Source organism: Coregonus lavaretus (assembly GCF_964263955.1).
Source record: "Coregonus lavaretus genome assembly, chromosome: 20".
NCBI lineage: Eukaryota > Metazoa > Chordata > Actinopteri > Salmoniformes > Salmonidae > Coregonus > Coregonus lavaretus.
Genome location: NC_140007.1, coordinates 33,642,068 through 33,663,432, shown reverse-complemented (window position 1 = coordinate 33,663,432; position 21,365 = coordinate 33,642,068). Strand labels below are relative to the sequence as shown.

The 21,365-nt window shown below is 42.8% G+C and overlaps 1 long non-coding RNA gene across 1 annotated transcript; it reads right to left on the bottom strand.

Moving 5' to 3' along the window:
* Positions 1-43: 43 nt before the first annotated feature.
* Positions 44-10,525, bottom strand: LOC311148331. Its single transcript, XR_014614888.1, has 4 exons — positions 10,325-10,525; positions 8,417-8,453; positions 6,089-6,154; positions 44-1,510 (listed from the first exon to the last, which is right to left on the bottom strand). It is a non-coding gene; the product is annotated as an uncharacterized lncRNA (long non-coding RNA).
* Between the last annotated feature and the right edge of the window lie 10,840 nt (positions 10,526-21,365).

Genomic DNA, 21,365 nt, shown 5'->3' with positions numbered 1-21,365 from the left:
AAATGGTGGTCACACCAGATACTGACTGGTTCTCTGATCCACGCCCCTACCGTTTTTTAAAAAGGTATCTGTGACCAATAGATGCATATCTGTATTACCAGTCATGTGAAATCCCTAGATTAGGGCCTAATTAATATATTTCAATTGACTGATTTCCTTATATGAACATGTTGGGTTAATATTTTTATTACACTCTGAAGTTAATATTAATTGAGATTACAGACATTCACCCATTCAGGATAAAATTCTTCCACCATGGCAAAATGCTCATAGATATCTATTTAAAAAAGCAATTTCACGACTGCCTACTAGTGAGAAAAGAAAGTGAAACGACGCACACAAACACTGAAGTATGGGCCTCCTCTCCCTGTGCCCATCTAATGACGTACTGTGTGGGTGTCCCAACCACACACTGGCAGGCTAACCCTTTCCTGTTGCATCCTCATTCATAAGAAATGACCCCCCCCCCCCCCCATGGGGTGACACCAGGTGAGATGTGGCACCCTCAACCTCAAAGATGAGGACAGTCTGCGCAAGCCCGACTCAGTATGTGTTTTTTTTACGTGTGTGTATCACATTCGTTTCGTGAATGCGAGTGTGTGTTTGTGTGTGTGTTTCTGAGAGGGAGAGAGTGGTGCCAACTGCAGCAGTAGCAGCTGCAATGCAGAGCCTTGACAAACACAGTCGTTCTTGCATCACTTTAGAAAGTGGCAATGTGGCAAGTTTGTGACATCATAGAATGCCAGTTCAGAGAACCCTTGGTTGCTCCCCATCTCACCAACCACAACCGTAGTATAGCAACCAAACCAAAAACCAAACACTAAGTAAGTAGAGACTGAACGACTGAGAGGCTGGGTCCTTTGGGAAGGGGAGGAGAAGAGATTGGTACAGAGTCCAGACAGAACAGGAAGTGGACTGTGGTTTGCCCCCAGCATCACAGGAAAAAGACGGGCTGATCAATGTCAGCGTGACGTAGTGCACGCAAACCAAGCAGACTATGAGAACACATTACACAATACATTACTGGAGCTTAGTAAACAGATACACACTCGTGTTTACCTACAGTGCCCATAATGTTTCCGCTCCTTTCAGCCAAGGACTAACAATAATATAATCCATTTTAATGTACTGTAGATAAGGAACAATGTAAAACACAACTATGTACTGTTACTGTACACATTTTATTAGTACCCCTATAGAACACATACAACATTAAAAATAACACTACTTCTCCACCAGTCAGAAGCTGTCCGCCACCTGCTCCCTCCTGCTCGTCCAATAGCGTTGTGCTGCCAGCAGTCTGTGGAGCTCCTCCCACCCAACGGGAGGCCAGCTCTGGCACTCGGGCCTGTGATGCAGCAGCTTTAGGAAGTTTAGTGCATGTGAACTGGAGAGCTGCCAGTGCAGTCACCAAGAAAGCAAGGAAACAACTTCTCCCTCTCTCCTTCTCTGTTCCTCTCTCTCTCTGAACTCGAGCCATGACATTTAAACCCCATTTGCTGCTCCCTCCCTTCCAGAGAGAGACAGAACAAGAGAGGAGAGAGAGAGAGAGAGAGAGAGAGAGAGAGAGAGAGAGAGAGAGAGAGAGAGAGAGAGAGAGAGAGAGAGAGAGAGAGAGAGAGAGAGAGAGAGAGAGAGAGAGAGGACAAGGGAGAACAAGAAGGAAAGAAAGTAAGAGAGAGGGAGGAAGAGAGAGAACGAGGGAGAGAGAGAGGGAGAGAAAAACACAGGGCCAGCCATGAGCCATGCTGTCATAGAAGTACAGCTCAGTAGATGACTGCGTCACAACCTCTGTTTCTGTCTGTGCTAACTACGCAGAAACAACACCATCTCTGTTTCTGTCTGTACTAACTACGCAGAAACAACACCATCTCTGTTTCTGTCTGTACTAACTACGCAGAAACAACACCATCTCTGTTTCTGTCTGTACTAACTACGCAGAAACAACATCATCTCTGTTTCTGCCTGTACTAACTACACAGAAACATCACCACCTCTGTTACTGTCTGTACTAACTATGCAGAAACAACACCACCTCTGTTTCTGTCTGTACTAACTACGCAGAAACAACACCATCTCTGTGTCTGCCTGTACTAACTACGCAGAAACAACAACACCTCTGTGTCTGTCTGTACTAACTACGCAGAAACAACACCATCTCTGTGTCTGCCTGTACTAACTACGCAGAAACAACACCATCTCTGTGTCTGCCTGTACTAACTATGCAGAAACAACACCACCTCTGTTTCTGTCTGTACTAACTACGCAGAAACAACACCATCTCTGTTTCTGCCTGTACTAACTACGCAGAAACAACACCACCTCTGTGTCTGTCTGTACTAACTACGCAGAAACAACACCATCTCTGTGTCTGCCTGTACTAACTACGCAGAAACAACACCATCTCTGTGTCTGCCTGTACTAACTATGCAGAAACAACACCACCTCTGTGTCTGTCTGTACTAACTACGCAGAAACAACACCATCTCTGTGTCTGCCTGTACTAACTATGCAGAAACAACACACCACCTCTGTTTCTGTCTGTACTAACTACGCAGAAACACCACCATCTCTGTGTCTGCCTGTACTAACTACGCAGAAACAACACCATCTCTGTGTCTGCCTGTACTAACTATGCAGAAACAACACCATCTCTGTTTCTGTCTGTATTAACTACGCAGCAACAATGTCTCAGGGAGGGTTTCCACTAAACCCTAGCCAGCCGCCCCAGAGACAGAAAACAAATCCCATGATAATACTGGTCTGCTACAAGGTAAAGGATCCAAATAGGTCTCCTGTTGGCTTCCCTAATAACAAAATAAGCCCAGGTTGATCCCTGGTTTACTCGATCCCGGTTCACTCTCATCCTCCTTCCTGCCTTCGACCCTATGAAGAGTTAATCACAACAGACAAATATGCTGCGTAGCAATATCAACAAACGGTATTGCCTGGTTTGGACCATATACGCAATAGCAGGTACTATGGGAGAAAAGGTATCCTATGATGACAACATATTATTGCCGAACCAGCTCAAAACCTTCATACCTGTTACTATGCGGTTTTATAAAAGGGCAGACAACACGTATTACACACACATATATATATATATATATATATATATATATATATATATATATATCTACATAATGATTTATGTAATCACCTATTGGTATATTTGTAACCATATAAAAGCAATATTTGATTACCTCGATAATTCCTAGAATACGCTCCCCAATGCGCTTCGTCTCGATAATAAGAACCTTCCGGAACATTATTTTGTTAACCCCTTCCCACCCCCTACTGCGACCTCGCAATCAATGCCAATCAAAACACCCACACAAACTAACTGTGTCACATCTTCAGCATCCATGTTGGAAGTCTTCTCTGCGATCCCAGCTTAACTATTATACAGATGTAGAGGCTGAGGGAGAAGCTGGTAATAAGCTCTACGGATGAGGCTGAGGAGGCACTGGTTCTCGCCGTAACCATTACGTCCAACTCTCAGGTAGAAAACCGGATGACTCTGGGCTTCTGTTATCTTAGATTCTGTTTCCCCTCTCGACGTGAAAAAGTGACGTAGCAACTAGTCCAAAATCTCTATCTCTCTGACTCCCTCCCTCCCTCTCTCCCTGCCTGCCTCAAACACACACACACGCACACACACACACACACACACACACACACACACACACACACACACACACACACACACACACACACTCTCTCTATTTTCATCTTGTTGTAACAGTGGAATTGCTCTTTCAGACAGCTAGTTTGCACTGACACAGATATACGCCAACAGATCAGACCACACACAGAAACAGATTGCCACAACGGCTCACGATCGATCGAGAAATATAAATAGAGGGTGGTGTGACGCAGCACTAATTCTCTGGGCTTTCTCAGCTGCCACTGTTGTGGCTACACACAAAACGCATGCAGCAGCTTCTTGAAGAACTTGACCCACCAACACACTGCTGGCAGCCACACAGACAGCTGAGCACAGGGCTGCAGTTAAAGGGACCTTGTTACCAGTTTGCCACTTCCCACTCTGTACACCCCTTTCTCTCTGACCGTGATGGATCCTGTGTCCCCATTCAATTGGGTCTCGCTCCCTCTTTTCTGTCTCTCTCTTCCTCTCCTCTATCATCTGTCTTTCCTCAGGTTTCTCTCTCTCTCTCTCGCTCTCTGCCTGGCTGTGAGCTGAGAGCTGAGCTGACGGAGCCCAGCCTCCTCTCCTTTGTCACCTGACTAGCCACTAGTCTTAAAGGCACATCATCCACAGGTTTGTGTCAGTTACATAACTACTTGTCTTTTTAAACATTTCCTGGCTAGGGGCTGGACTGGGAATCATCGTCTGCCGTTTTATAAAAGGGAATCCATATGGATTGTAGCCAGGCAATCTATTTGCATCCATAGAAATAGAATGACTTCTATGTGATTCTATTTCTATATTGTGTTCCTCATTCTATATCTTTTTCATTCTTCAGTCTTTAGGAATAAACATCAACCCTACATTTTCTGTGCAAGTCTATAGCATTGTGCAGTAGACCTAGCGCAGATATGAGTGTGAGAGGATGGTGGGTGATGACAATGATGGCACCAGAGACTGTCACATGAACATGACTACACAATATACACAAAAGTATGTGGACACCCCTTCAAATTAGTGGATTTGGCTATTTCAGCCACACCCGTTGCTGACAGGTGTATAAAATCGAGCACACAGCCATGCAATCTCCATAGACAAACATTGGCAGTAGAATGGCCTTACTGAGGAGATCAGTGACTTTCAACTTGGCACCGTCATAGGATGCCACCTTTCCAACAAGTCGGTTCATAAAATTTCTGCACTGCTAGAGCTGCCCCGGTCAACTGTAAGTGCTGTTATTGTGAAATGGACGTCTAGGAGCAACAACGGCTCAGCCGCGAAGTGGTAGGCCCCACAAGCTCACAGAACGGGACTAGCTTGTAGAAATTGTCTGTCCTTGGTTGCAACACTCACTACCGAGTTCCAAACTGCCTCTGGAAACAACGTCAGCACAAGAACTGCTCGTCGGGAGCGTCATGAAATGGGTGTCCATAGCCGAGCAGCCGCACACAAGCCTAAGATCACCATGCGCAATGCCAAGTGTTGGCTGGAGTGGTGTAACGCTCGCTGCCATTGGACTCTGGAGCAGTGGAAACGTGTTTTCTGGAGTGATGAATCACACTTCACCATCTGGCAGTCCGACAGACGAATCTGGGTTTGGCGGATGCCAGGAGAACGCTACCTGCCCCGAATGCATAGTGGCAACTGCAAAGTTTGGTGGAGGAGGAATAATGGTCTGGGGCGGTTTTTGATGGTTCGGGCTATTTCCCTTGGTTTCAGTGAAGGGACATCTTAACGCTACTGCATACAATGACATTCTAGGCGATTCTGTGCTTCCGACTTTGTGGCAACAGTTTGGGGAAGGCCCTTTCCTGTATCAGCATGACAATGCCCCCGTGCACAAAGCGAGGTCCATACAGAATTGGTTTGTCGAGATCGGTGTGGAAGAACTTGACTGGCCTGCACAGAGACCTGACCTCAACCCCATCGAACACCCTTGTGATGAATTGGAACGCCGACTGCGAGCCAGGCCTAATCTCCCAGAATCAGTGCCCGACCTCACTAATGATCGACGAGCAGGTGTCCACATCCTTTTGGTCATGTAGTCACTATTTCATCATACATTTCCTGTTATGTTCTGAGGCTGCCCACAGTACAACCCTGGGTAAGATAAGGAGTGTTACAAGTCACACTGTAGTACCTTCCTCTCTTTTACAAACCAACATGAAAACATGTCAACATTGTGAAAACAGTTAGAGAATAATCTATTACAAATTGAATAATATGCATCCAATTACTGGATTAGATGATTAACAAATAGATTGACTGATTGATAACATTTACAGTATGAAATAATGTATGTCTGATATATCAAGTCTGGGATGTAGCTGTACCTTTAAAAGGGTTGTGTTTCTGTCTTAATAATAGTCTGTTTTGCTTCAGTTAATAATTTACAGAGTGAATTTCAAGATATTGGGTTTAATAGAGTCCACATACCTTATCCAGCAACTTCATACTTTAAATCTGCACTGAGACAATTCCAAACAGTACTTGGAAGAGGTTCTGAAGAAAGATAAAACAACAAGATACTTGTGATTTTTATAACATCATAAGAATGAACTTGTGATTCCATCATGGTCCACTATAAACTGTTTCATGATGCTCCAAGATGGCTGGCCAAGCAATGAGCCCATGAAAGGAGCACCACAGACAAACAAGATAGACAAAAACCAAAACAGAGACTAAGCCTCTTACATACAGAAACATCTTGTTTATAGGAGATGAGAGTGGACCAGCACTCTCAATATTCAAAACAGACCTACTGCAATCATGGTCAAATCAGTACAGTAGAAAAAGACTTGGAAAATGTGCTGTTCAAAATGTACCTTTTAAAGAAAGCTCTGTAATCATTGTCCAATTTCACCTGTGTCTGTGTGTGTCTGTGTCTGTGTCTGTGTCTGTGTCTGTGTGTGTATCTGTGTCTGTGTGTGTCTGTGTGTGTATCTGTGTCTGTGTGTATCTGTGTCTGTGTGTGTCTGTGTCTGTCTATGTGTGTATCTGTGTCTGTGTGTGTCTGTGTCTGTGACTGTGTGTGCTGGTGTTAGCTATGGCATTACAACCACTTACCACCAGACATAGGCAGGGCTGGAGAACCGTCATTTAGCTACACAGCACAAGGCTTACCACATCATGTCTGTCTACAGCACTCACAGATTAGAAACTCACGTTAAATATCTGGGCTGTAAATGGAAGCTTTGTCTTAGAGACCACTAAGTGTAAAGTAAGTTGATTTCTTTCACGTTTGAGCAGCACCACTCCAACACAACTGGGCTGATGTACGCATTAAATAAGCAACCTTTGACTCAAATTACTTGGATGAAGATGATACAGTAATAACATGATAATAACTGGGTGATCATCAAAGAACAGTTGAACAATACAAAATCAATTACATATTGTAGGACATAAAGTATGTTGCATTGACACAGGTTCAGAGAGATATAAAGAGAGAGAGAGAGAGAGAGAGAGAGAGAGAGAGAGAGAGAGAGAGAGAGAGAGAGAGAGAGAGAGAGAGAGAGAGAGAGAGAGAGAGAGAGAGAGAGAGAGAGAGAGAGAGAGACTTCACTTCAGCATTCACTCCTTGGGTTGATGTTACCAGGGTGGCCTCTCTCTCTCCGCCAGCAGCAAAGTGATGTAAGGGATCGTTCTGATCAAAGCATGTGTTCTCTGAGGAGACATGGTGTTGTGTATTAAGTTGTATTGGAGTTATGCCGCAGAGCATCATGGGAGTTGTATGTGTTGATTATTAAACCCATGTTACAACAAAAGACTGGCGACGAGTAAGTCTGAACCTACAGGATCAATTCTGTCCGGAAGAAGTCAGTTTTTACAAGTTTAAAACTATTTTCCATGGTACAGTCTAGGCTAATGTGTTCTCTGAGGAGACATGGTACATGCAGGAGTACTGATCAGAGATCTGGTCTCCTCTCAGTCAGTGGATCCCCAGACTAAACAACACAGCACAATGTAACACTTGGAACAGAAGCAGGAGGCCAATGGTGTGAGGGTTTACCAGTAGGATGGTTGAAACCAGGTTCAAGTTCCTCCCCCTGCTACCGGTATATAATGTACTACCTGCACCAGGATCAAATCAATGCAATACATATGCAGTGATTGTAGTGCAGTAAGCACTATAATCTCAATGAATTGTAACGGAAGATTAATTTAATGTGGCAATGCTTATAACACATGAATATTCCTATTTCATTATTGTAATACCAATATATAAGGCAAATCCTATACAGGCCATCCCATATTTGCATTATAGACAGCTGGTGGCAATTTGTGTACAATGAATGCCCAAACTAGTCACTGTATCAAGAAAAGCCAGATTTGTGTTATATTGACGATGACGTAAAGTGTTGCCTTGACAGTGTTTACAGTGACATGCAGTGTTGTGTCGACAGTGTTTTCAGTGACATGCAGTCACTAAAGATGCATGCAACCTGGAGCTGGAGTCCTTCCTCTCAGCGATGTATACCCATCATTCACTGGGCACTGCGTTAAATTTAGCCATGTCATCTCAATGTCCTGCTCGACTTCCTAAACCCTAATCTCCTGCTCTGGCAAGGTACGTGCCCTGGTCTGGTCTGGTCTGGATGGCTGGCCTGCTCACTGCTGTTGTTTTTGCTGTATGGGAAGAAGCCTTTGCCATCCATCTCTGAAATCTAACATCATATGGCTCAGCAGTTTGTGGCACTCTTAGAAATGTGTATATTAATATCATAGGTGTTCAATTTGTTATGTGTTGTGTATACTACTTACCTTATTTTGGCCCCATCAATGTTTCACCTTTGTTCTACTGAAAAATAAGAAATGTAAAGGTACATGGATGAAAATGTATGCAATGAAACTTTATCCACCAATTCATATCAGGACATAGCCTATACAGCTCCAGATGTGTACATTCTTGCACAGTAAACATATACTCCCCATACATCCAATGACAATATGAGTAGATTGATGATCTAGCCTAGGCATACATAGTTATGTTACTTGGTGCTAAGAGACATAAGGTCAAGTTTGTTATTTTTCTGATCCTCTTGTATCCATAGCTATGTTTTGATAATATATTATCAAAGTCATTATATAAATCCATTGATTCCTGACTCAGATCCTGACTTCAATAAAAGTAATTGATTGAACCCTCCGATCTGCACACAATTAAAGAGATCTCTGTATAACTGAGATAATATGATCAACATTGCGTGGGCTGGCATCCACTGACGTCACTTTTCACTATTGAGGATTGAAGGCCTTGAAGTCAAGAGAGCCCTGGTCATTCTTTGCCACATACTGCGCGCGCGCGCGCACACACACACACACACACACACACACACACACACACACACACACACACACACACACACAACACGCAAACACACAGCAGATGGAGATGCCAGCCAGCCTCATAAACCTGACCGGACATAACCTGTGGAGGGAAAATAAATATCACAGATTTTATTGAACTCTAATTAGAATACTGCTATATTGTTTCACTAGTCAAGCAGCAGGTAGCCTAGCCTGGGGCGGCAGGTAGCATAGCGGTTAGCGCGTTGGGCCAGTAATTGAAAGGTTGCTAGTTTGAATCTCTGCACTGACTAGATGAAAAAAATCTGTCAATTTGCCCTTGAGCAAGGCACTTAACTCTAATTGCACCAGGGTTACTCTCTGAGGGTGTCTCGGAGGGAGTGGGATATGCAGAAAACACATTTCCATTACACAGTTGTACAGGTTACACACTTGCATAAGCACCATCTACTTGACCTTTTTTTCATGTAAAATAATTACAGGTGGTAAGATCAGATATACATTGATGATGAGACGATAACTTTCATTGTCCACATTCAGTATTGAAAATGAATGATTATGTATGTTTATCTAAGCTGCAAAACAGCGATTCCCAGCGTCCAGGAAGAGTAATGGTTTGGTGGTTTGTTTACATCAGAAATAAGAAGTGCGCATCTCATCCTACTTTCAATAATCATGTAATCTTTTAAAAGGCCTACTTTGGTAAACATTAGTTGAGTCAAAGAAAGCAGAATGAAGTATTTTATTTACAGGATGACATTATTAATATCAACAGTAATTTATGTCTTTATATCCTATACATTACATTACATATAAACTACCAATGGTATAATAACATAATCCTTGTAAATTGAGCTCAATCCAGAATATATAACAAAACTTTCTATGCCAATCCGCACTCAGCATCATAAAATGCGCACAGAGAGACAGACACGCAGGTAAATAGAACTGCACGCAGGTAAATAGAACTGCGCAACATCCTCCTTTCACGGCGTCAAGCTCTCTCTCCTCCGCAGCATCCCTTTTGTTATGGTACCCTCCCCATCACCTTGACTTCAATGTGTTGCCCTATTCCCTGGTAATAAGCTCACTTTTACTATGGGGTCATACATTTTATGCATTAGCCTATTGGGGTGCTACTTTAACATTATTCATACTGTAAGATAATTCATAACAACTGTTTCATAACCCCATAGCCCCATATCCTACACGTCAACACTGAGGATCCTCTATAAACATTAATAAAATATCTAAAACATGAACTGCCTGAAGCCTTTAGAAAAGTTACGCAAACATTTTCGATTGCACAACCCGAATGTGCGTAATTATTTCCTGATTATATATGTAAAATAAAAATGTCACCTGTTATATCCTGGGATGTTGACAGCGACAGTAGATTGAAGCAACGGTGGTGTATGATGATCCAAGCCCCATCCCACCTCTTGGGTAGAAAGGATTCACCTATGGCCCATCTTGTCAGTAGCGCGTCCTGCGGACATTCTGGACAACAAAGTGCGACACTACTAGGGTAGTATTCCTGGCATTGGTCCCTGGATCATTTATTTCAAGACGTTACCTTTTAACTTGGTATTCCATCGAATTTTCCACATTCAAACCCCGCCCTCTCACACACCCCCGCTTTTGGATTGGCCGCTGTACAAAAACGTAATACTGCGTTGTCGGAATCACATGCTTTTGTAATACTGCACGCCATGTTTTTCAACGACGTTGAAGTGCAGTTAGAGTATAGTTTCCTAGGCCTAGGCCTGCTGCCCAATAAAACAATAGGCCTAACTGTCCATAGACTAAAACTCTGATTAAATAATAATGAAAACAGGCCATTAGGCAATTGAAATTAACTTTCGTTCAGTTTTCCCTTTACAATAACAACCCATTTAAGCCCTTACAAAACTGTAGAATGGTCATTAGTACAGAAGGGGGCGTACTAATACAATGATAGAAAGCCTGGTTTGAAGGAAGTTCTACCCCCTGTGGAACAGTGAACAGTGCTGTTCATAGTCTCCATGTGTTCAATATCTTTCATGGCTTTAGGCCTATACTGATTCACTGATTCATGGCTTTAGGCCTATACTGATTCACTGATTCATGGCTTTAGGCCTATACTGCTTCACTGATTCATTGCTTTAGGCCTATACTGATTCACTGATTCATTGCTTTAGGCCTATACTGATTCACTGATTCATGGCTTTAGGCCTATACTGATTCAGTGATTCAGTTTTTCAGTTTTTCACAGTTTTACTTGATTGTGGTGAAGGTAGTTTCTAAGAAAATACTGCATAAAAAATCATGTCAATATTAGGCTAAAGTAGTATTAAAGTTATCCACATTTCCTTAGAACAAGTAAGGCACAATACACATTGGACTGTGCATATGAGATCAAAGCAATGGACATCATATAGGCTGCATTACAACAATTAAGCAGAAATTAAATGTGGCGATAAATAAAGGTATGTTCTATTAGATAGTGTATCATGGACTGAAAGGCGTAGCATGGCCAAAGGAAATGAACTTGGTTGAGTATAACATTGCATCACAGTGGAAAGAAGAGATAATGTTTTCCAGATAGATTTTTGTTTCTCATAACAGATGTGCTGCTTTAACTGGGAGCTTCCTCATAGATTTTAGTTCAATGACATCAGAGGACTTCTGCTTTGTGGGAAAGAGATGTTTTATCACTTGTGCATCTCATTCTAGTCACTTGGGTATCTAATGCAAATAATACATCCTCTAACGACTATCTAAAAATTACACATCCAAAACTAGTCACTTGCAATTCCTCACATCTAACCATCTTAAGTTTATTTCTGCATAATTCATCTTTATTTTATTATACACCTTTTAGTTAAAATCAAGTATTTTGTACTGCAGCCTCAAATACCAGAGGAGTACTATGAGAATGTTAATATAGCTAAAGTGTGTGTCCGGCCGCTCCGCCCCTCCCCGTGGCCTCCTATGGTATGTGGAGAGAAGGATCCTTGTGTCAAAGCTCTCTCTGTGTTACTAATAAAACAAACGGCCACTAGTATCACATTTTACACATGAACAGATTAAATGTTGCACCCTGGGCCAGCTATGTGTCACAAGATTGCTCAGAGACCGAGTGTGCGCTGATTGATGGGAGAGGAGAGGACAGCGTTTTTGGCTGGGGATAAGGTGTGTGTGTGTGTGTGAGATATAGAGTGGATAGGACAGTGTTTGGCCTGGGTTGGGTGTATCTGGTCACTCCCTCGTGTGCTCAGACCAGTCACTGTGGACCCAGACTTGGCTCTCTGTTTATGTGGCTCCTCCCTTATAATGGATCTCATTCTCACGATTGGGGGGTGGATATATCTATTGTGAGCATCTGTCATGATGCATTTAGTTTGGCTAATATTTTACTATGTCACAACTGCAGTAGTGTTTCTATTGGCTATATTGCGTGTGTGTGTGTGTGTGTGTGTGTGTGTGCGTGTCTGTGTGTGTGTGTGTCTGTGTGTGTGTGTGTGTGTGTATGTGTATTTATGTGCGAGCACTTGCGTTCCTTTGTGTGGTCTTAATGCAATCCACAGTATGTGAATGATGTACATTAGGAGATTCCAGCCCTGTTACAGCGGTCAAATGGTGTGAATGTGAGAGCTACAGTGTCTCCCTCCGTCGGCCCATTTCAGAAACCCTCTCAGGCTTGGTACAAGGCATGCTCCACCACTACGATCTTCTTGCAAAAACAAGCAGCAATGGTACCGTAAAGTTAGACACTCTTCCATATTAACTGTCCAATGCCTGGTGGGTGGTGCAAGAGTGGAGGTGGGGGGCTGAGCTGGACACATTGATCCCAACTAAAGGTTAACCATGTCGGGGTTCTGGTCAGATTAATACTGTATATATCAGGCATCATGATATCACGGCGTGTACAGTATAATCATCAGACATCTACAGTATTTGCTGTAGTTATTTTGTCTTTAGCTGACCTTCCAGTTGAGATGTATGCCTTCTTTCTTCAAGATCTACTTTACCCCCCCTTCTGAAATGAAAACTTGATATGCTTTTCTAATTTCAATGGACCACTGATACAATCATTCCTACAGCTCTATGCTAATTTAGATTCATATTGTAGCCCATTACAGTAAAACTCTCTGTGCCAATTTGTAATGGTATTTCCCAAAAAAGAAAGGCCTATCAAAATGATTAATTTCCCTCATTGAGAAACAGCACCTGATCCTAGGCTAGCAAATGATGAAAGATCTCTTTTCTACTCTGTTGTTTTCTCCACCCTCCACACTGTAACTACAGATCTGCTGAAATAAACTGAGGGTATGAGAGGTTGCTTTCCCAGCACTAGACAGAGTGAGAATACAGCCAGCCAGTTCTAGAATGATTTCCCCGACTCTGCAGATATTCCGCCTTCACTTCGGCAGCCATTGTTTTCCGCCTCATTGACCTCATGCTTTAGGGAGCTGAGATTGGCAGATTGGCATTCTGTCCTACGCCTCATTGTTTGCCCCTTCCTACTGGGCAAAAACTGGTTGAATCAACATTGTTTCCATATAATTTCAACCAAAGAATTAAATGTGATTACGTTGAATCAAAAAGTCATCAACGTAAGGGAATTTTGTCTTTGTTTCACCCCATTTTAACCTAAATCCCATTGACATGGTGAAAGGATTTGTTGATTTTACATTGAATTCACGTTAGTTCACAACAACCCAACGTAAATCAAAACTAGATGTTGAACTGACATCTGTGCCCAGTGGGTTATGACTACTGTGTCACATTTGTGAGGCTCCAGAGATTACACTTAGACCTCTACGGATTTCTCCATTGATTTCAATCATCATAAGCATCTCTACTGCCATTAAAGGTTCAGATGTGTCCATTGTGATTGTTATTGTACAGTTCAGGGAGGGAACGGCATTGGCGTGTTCCTGATTTCATATTTATCTCCTGAGCCAATCATTATTATCATAAAGCAATGCCATTTATCAGCTGAAATGTGCACACGGAACGGATAACATTCGGAAAGTATTCAAACCTCTTGACTTTTTCCACATTTTGTTACATTACAGCCTTATTCTAAAATGGATTTAAAAAGAATGTTCCTCATCAATCTACAGACAATACCCCATAATGACAAAGCAAAAACAGGTTTAAAAATTACAAAGGGAATATCACATTTACATAAGTATTCAGACCCTTTACTCAGTACTTTGTTGAAGTACCTTTGGCAGCGATTACAGCCTCAAGTCTTCTTGGGTACGACGCTACAGGCTTGGGACACCTGTATTTGGGGAGTTTCTCCCATTCTTCTCTGCAGATCCTCTCAAGCTCTGTCAGGTTGGATGGGGAGCGTCGCTGCACAGCTATTTTCAGGTCTCTCCAGAGATGTTAGATCGGGTTCAAGTCTTGGCTCTGGCTGGGCTCTGGCTGGGCCACTCAAGGACATTCAGAGACTTGTCCCGAAGCCACTCTTGCGTTGTCTTGGCTGTGTTGTCCTTTTGGAAGGTGTACATTCGCCCCAGTCTGAGGTTCTGAGTGCTCTGGAGCAGGTTTTCATTAAGGATCTCTCTGTAATTTGCTCCGTTCATCTTTCCCTCGATCCTGACTAGTCTCCCAGGCCCTGCCGCTGAAAAACATCCCCACAGCATGATGCTGCCACCACCATGCTTCACCGTAGGGATGGTGCCAGGTTTCCTCCAGACGTGACGCTTGGCATTCAGGCCAAAGAGTTCAATGTTTCTCATGGTCTGAGAGTCTTTAGGTGCCTTTTGGCAAACTTCAAGCGGGCTGTCATGTGTCTTTTACTGAGGAGTGGCTTCCATCTGGCCACTCTACCATAAAGGCCTGATTTGGTGGAGTGCTGCAGAGAGGGTTTTCCTTCTGGAAGGTTCTCCCATCTCCACAGAGGAACTCTGGAGCTCTGTCAGAGTGACCATTGGGTTCTTGGTCACCTCCCTGACCAAGGCCCTTCTCCCCCAATTGCTCAGTTTGGCTGGGCGGCCAGCTCTAGGAAGAGTCTTGGTGGTTCCAAACTTCTTTCTTTTAAGAATGATGGAGGCCACTGTGTTCTTGGGGACCTTCAATGCTGCAGACATTTTTTGTTACCCTTCCCCAGATCTGTGCCTCGACACAATCCTGTCTCGGAGCTCTGCAGACAATTCCTTCGACCTCATGGCATGGTTTTTGCTCTGACATGCACTGTCAACTGTGGGACCTTATATAGAAAGGTGTGTGCCTTTCCAAATCATGTCCAATCAATTGAATTTACCACAGGTGGACTCCAATCAAGTTGTAGAAACATCTCAAGGATGACCAATGGAAACAGGATGCACCTGAACTCAATTTCGAGTGTCATATCAAAGGGTCTGAATACTTATGTAAATAAGTTATTTCTGTTTTCTATTTTTAGTAAATTAGCAAACATTTCTAAAAACCTCTTTTTATATTGTCATTATAGGGTATTGTGTGTAGATTGATGAAAACAAAAAAGTGAATCCATTTTAGAATAAGGCTGTAACGTAACAAAATGTGGAAATAGTCAAGGGGTCTGAATACTTTCCGAATGCACTGTATCTTATCCATTGAACTACATTACAACCATCCTAAACATTTTACATTTTACATCTACTCCTTGGTAAAAAAAATCCCTCTCCCATTTTCATGCTGGGTACCAGGGGAGGTTTTCAGACAGACACTACATGGACATTTGATCTGTAGCTGTGGAAAGTGTTCTTGCCAGAGGTTATCCTGCCCTGCTATGTCAGGCCAGATGTTAGGTCTACCCTGCAGAGAGATAAACCCTGAGTCAACATCAGCAGGCCAACAGGGAACACAGTCCAAGGGAAACAGGAAGTTGGTAAACATTCCTTGGTCCATTTCTTAATAATGGGAAACTCCTGAGCATGGATGGCCATGCTGTAACGCAAGAGGCCTGTCACATGAAGAGGGGGTTTGATGCTGAGATAAGCTTCAAGTAGTGTTATCTAAAACTCTTTTGATTCATTTTTTGTTGTTGCCACGACTCCACCTTCAAGGACTAGTGGTATTGAACGATGATACGTCATTGTACTGCCACACTATAGATGGGTTGGCAGACAACGTCACAAAAATTATGCAAGTGGATCGATGTGGCAGGAAGGCGTGCGTTGTTATGATTCTGAACGGTCAAATAGCTATCATCAATGACAAGAAGCTGCCATGTGGGGAATCGTACGTGGCTTGTTTCAGCTCATTGTATCTTGTAATTGATACCATATCTTGTTTTAGGTATTTTGACTGATGTTATGTCTATGCTAATATGGCAAAAATGTACATTTTAGTCATTTAGCAGACGCTCTTATCCAGAGCGACTTACAGTTAGGGAGTGCATACATTTTTCATACTGGCCCCTGTGGGAAACGAACCCACAACCCTGGCGTTGCAAGCGCCATGCTCTACCAACTGAGCTACAGGGGACCAGCTATCTATCTAGCTTACCAACAACTCTAATGATGTATTTGAGAGACAACAAGTGCTCATTGTGCAAATGTATTAATGTTTTCAATAAACATTTGTAGACTAAATATAGTTTACATGTTGTTAACAGTCGAAGCCAACCCCGTCTATTTTGCCCTATAGTAGAGCAAGCGTCGGTTTTGTTGCTAAACAACCAACCCGTCTATTCTTTGAGAAACTATTGCTTAGACTGTGTGAAGTATATAACTACTATAACATTACATAGTCCTGAGAAAAATATCAGTGGAATTAGGTAATAATTTAGTTCATTTTTACTCAACAGCTTGGATCACAAGTCTCTACCATTAAGTATTGGCAACACTGGAATCCTATGGGACAGTTTTACCTGCTACGGTCCTGTCCTCCTCTCCTCTCCCCTCCTCCCTCTGTTCATTCCTGCCTGATATTATCTTACCATCAGTGAGGGGAGATGGGACATCAGGGGCATTTCTTGGCGGGGAGAGGAAAAACATGACGTGTCGCACAGCTATGACTATACCAAGGGAGACCCGCCCGCCATGAAAACAGCCAGCTGAGATGTGTTTATAATCTCTGACTCCTCTAGTCACACACAGGGTGGAGGGGTGGAGGGCATAGCCCCGGGAAGTAGTTTGGGGGTGGGGTGCTGCGATCTTTTTCGTCCCCCCGGGGTAGGGGGGTGTGGGGATGTTTTGTCTATGGGGGGGGGGGGGGGGGGGGGGGGGGGGTGCACCCTCAGCACCCCTACTTCCCGCGACTATGGTGGAAGGGTGGGTTGGAAAGATGGAGGGATGGAAAGGAGGGATGGAAGGGTGGAGGGGCTGTTGGGGGCTCAACCCCACCTGGGATTTGTGTAATATGGGTGGGGTCCAGTGGTCCTCCCTCACAGTAAATACTCAACCCAGCTCCACCCCGACCCAGACACATCTGTCTTGTAAAATATAGATGACTTCTCCCCGAAGGCTGTTTCACCTCTAGAGAAAGAAGTCCTGGTGAAATAACGGTTAAATCTTGTAGAGCTTTCTCAATATGGAGCTAGACAAGACAAGATTCCTGCCAACATTTATTTCACTTAAGATACAAACGATAACAGTACAGAGACTGATTTACAGACATTTTTATTTAAAGCCCTTTAGTGAAAAGTCATCTGTGTGCTTTAAGCTACAGTTCCTGAGAATACTTGAATTCTAATAAGATATGGCTCTACTGTGTACTGTGATTGTAATCATACAAACACAACCATATTTTTTTAAACACTTTATGCAGTGCCTTCAGAAAGTATTCACACCCCTTGACATTTTCCACATTTTGTTGTGGTACAGCCTGAATTGAAAATTAATTAAATTGAGATTTTGTGTCACTGGCCTACACACAATACACCATAAGGTCAAAGTGGAATTATTATTATTTCTTTTTTTACTAATTAATAGAAAATGAAAAGCTGAAATGTCTTCAGTCAATACGTTTTCGGCCCCTTTGTTATGGCAAGCATAAATAAGTTCAGGAGTAAGAATCTGCTTAACAAGTCACATAATAAGTAGCATGGACTCACTCTGTGTGCAATAACAGTGTTTAACATCATTTTTGAATGACTACCTCATCTCTGTACTCCACACATACCATTAACTGTAAGGTCCCTCAGTCGTGCAGTGAATTTCAAACACAGATTCAACCACAAAGACCAGGGAGGTTTTCCAATGCCTCACAAAGAAGAGCACCTATTGGTAGATGAGTAAAAATTTAAAAAGCAGACATTGAATATCCCTTTGAGCATGGTGAAGTTATTAATTACACTTTCGATGGTGTATCAATACATGCAGTCTCTACAAAGATACAGGTGTCCTTCCTAAGTCAGTTGCCGGAGAGGAAGGACACTGCTGAGGGATTTCACCATGAGGCCAATGGTGACTTTAAAACATAAAACAGTTACAGAGTTTAATGGCTGTGATAGGAGAAAATTGAGGATGGATCAAACAACATTGTAGTTACTCCACAATGCTAACCTAAATGACAGAGTGAAAAGAAGGAAGCCTGTACAGAATAAAAATATTCCAAAACATGCAATAAGGCACTAAAGTAAAACTGCAAATAATGTGGCAAAGAAATGAATTGATATCCTCAATACAAACTAAGTGTTACGTTTGGGGTGAATCCAACACAATATCACGACATTACTCAGATGCAGACAGAGGAGGTAGATGGTTCAGTTCTCAGATAATGTACATTTACATTTTTCACATTTTAGTCATTTAGCAGACACTCTTATCCAGAGCGACTTACAGTTAGTGAGTGCACACATTTTATTGTTATTATTATTTATTTTTTCATACTGGCCCCCTGTGGGAATCAAACCCACAACCCTGGCGTTGCAAACACCATGCTCTACCAACTGAGCTACATCCCTGCCGGCCATTCCCTCCCCTACCCTGGACGATGCTGGGCCAATTGTGCACCGCCCCATGGGTCTCCCGGTCGCGGCCGGCTACGGCAAAGGGCAGGTCGAGGACAGGCAGAGGTTTGTAACCAGATCAGAGTCCGACAGGTACAGGACGGCAGACAGGCTCAGGGTCAGGGCAGGCAGAGGTTCATAGACCAGGTCAGAATCAGGCAGGTACAGAACGGCAGGGAGGCTCAGGGTCAGGGCAAAAAACTAGAGAGCAGGGAAAAACAGGAAACACACTGGGTTGACCTGACAATAAGACAAACTGGCAACAGACAAACAGAAAACGTAGGTATAAATACACAGGGGATAATGGCGGAAATGGGAGACACCTACAGGGGGTGGAGACAAGCACAAGACAGATCAGGGTGTGACACACAACACATCACTGAGTACCACTCTTCATATTTTCAAGCATGGTAGTGGCTGCATCATGTTATGTATTTATATTTTTGTGGGGGATAAAAAAAACAGAAAAGAGTTAAGCACAAGCAAAATCCTAGAGGAAAATTTGGTTCAGTTTGCTTTCCAACAGACACTGGGTGACAAATTCATCTTTCAGCAGGACAATAATCTATAACACAAGGTCAAATATACACTGGAGTTGCTTACCAAGACGACATTGAATGTTCCTGAGCGGCCTAATTATAGTTTTGACTTAAAGAGCAACTGCCCCTAAAATGCAACTAATCCATTTTAAATATTGGAACATTTATTCTAGTGTAAAAATGTACTACAAAGTGTGAATAGGATAATTTTGAATGTATTAATTTGTGGGTGTCCATCACCCATTTCGTATGATATGTTACGAATTTGCAAAAACGGTTATATGTTATGAATTGGCCAAACATATGATTTGTTACGAATTCAAGCTAGGTGGCTAGGTGGCTAATGTTAGCTAGGCTAGGAGTTAGGTTAAAGGGTTAAGGTTAGGGTTAGGTTTAGGGGAAGGGTTAGCTAACATGCTAACTAGTTAAAAAGTAGGAAGTTGTTGAAAAGTTGCTAATGAGCTAAAATGCTAATGTTGTCTCTGATTAAATTCGAACTCGCAACCTTTGGGTTGCTAGACTTTCACGTTATAGACCTACCCCTCCACCCCGACCAACCACCCTACTTTTGTTTTTGCCTTAAGTAACCATCTGTCTTATGTAACCATACCAAACGTAACATATCATACTAATTTGAGTGTCCCGGATTTACGTTTACTATGTTATAGCTAGTCTATGAGACCAGGCTGGACCCTCAGCATCACACAGACATGCCATTGCTGTGAGAATTCCTATAAATGGAGCATGGAGGACACTTGAATCACGTTGGTGACATTAAACCTGGTCAAAGGTCAAAACAATTTATTTCGAGTTCTGTCCCAATTCACCTTCATAACCTAGCCTGGTGGAACCAGCCTGATCGCTGATTTAACCATTCTATTTCACTTCACATATCATGATTACTGAAGTGAAATAGAAAGGTGAATGCAGCGATCAGGTTGGTTCCACCAGGCTAATCATAACCACAATTGATAATGTGATCAGTGCTCTGTGTGTGTGTTTGTGTGTGACCAACCAGTATATTTGATGAGGGGCCAGGAGCTGATCTACGCTGCCATGCCCATCAATGGGGCGCTGGCAAAGACCTTACCTCCAGCCTCACCTCTCGCCTGCTCACCAACGGACGTCGATGGGGAGACCAGAATTAGGTAGGTTTAGTCTGACCTATTCAAACTTCAACATAATATATGTTTGTTTTGAGATATCACCTATCCTAACTGCCATTGGTAATAGATCAGTGACTATGTGTGTATGTGTTCACAGATGCATGTACGGAGCCAGCACTTGGAGGCTTGCAAGATGATGTAATGGAGTCCTGACTGACAGACAGACAGGCTTGATACTTACGTCTCAATGGAACATTTTAATTTTACTAGACACAACTTTCACTTGTATTGTCTTTTTCTTTTTTGAATTGATGGTATCAGTCAATATGGGGAGGGATAACCCCTGTGTATTCTTCACCAGGATCAGGGAACTCCTTTTGTATACAGGACACCACACAGGAAGGTATGACCACTCTGACAATGAAGGTGCACATTGTTATAATTTATTAGCAGAACACTGATTCTATGGTATTATGTAAAGGGTTGTTTATTCTACATGGACCTGCTACTACATTTGAAAGTTATCAAAACACTTAGTTTACAATATCTACATAAATTCAGCAATTGCATTCTTCTCATATTACTCTGTATGCTACTGACCTGATCAAAGCTTCCTCCGGCATCTCACCATACATCTGCCTGTAAATATTGAACTCAACCTGCAGGAGATTTGTTTGTTGTGATTGAGTGGGGGAAAACAGCTGCAGGCAAGGTTCTGACAGATGGGTGTGTCTTAGTGGTGTTAAGGACACACCCAACTCAAACCATACCCCCAACCCAACTTTGGTTTCTGTCATGGCCGCCAACATTTCTTGAGGAGCAAGCTAAGAAAATGGAGGCCA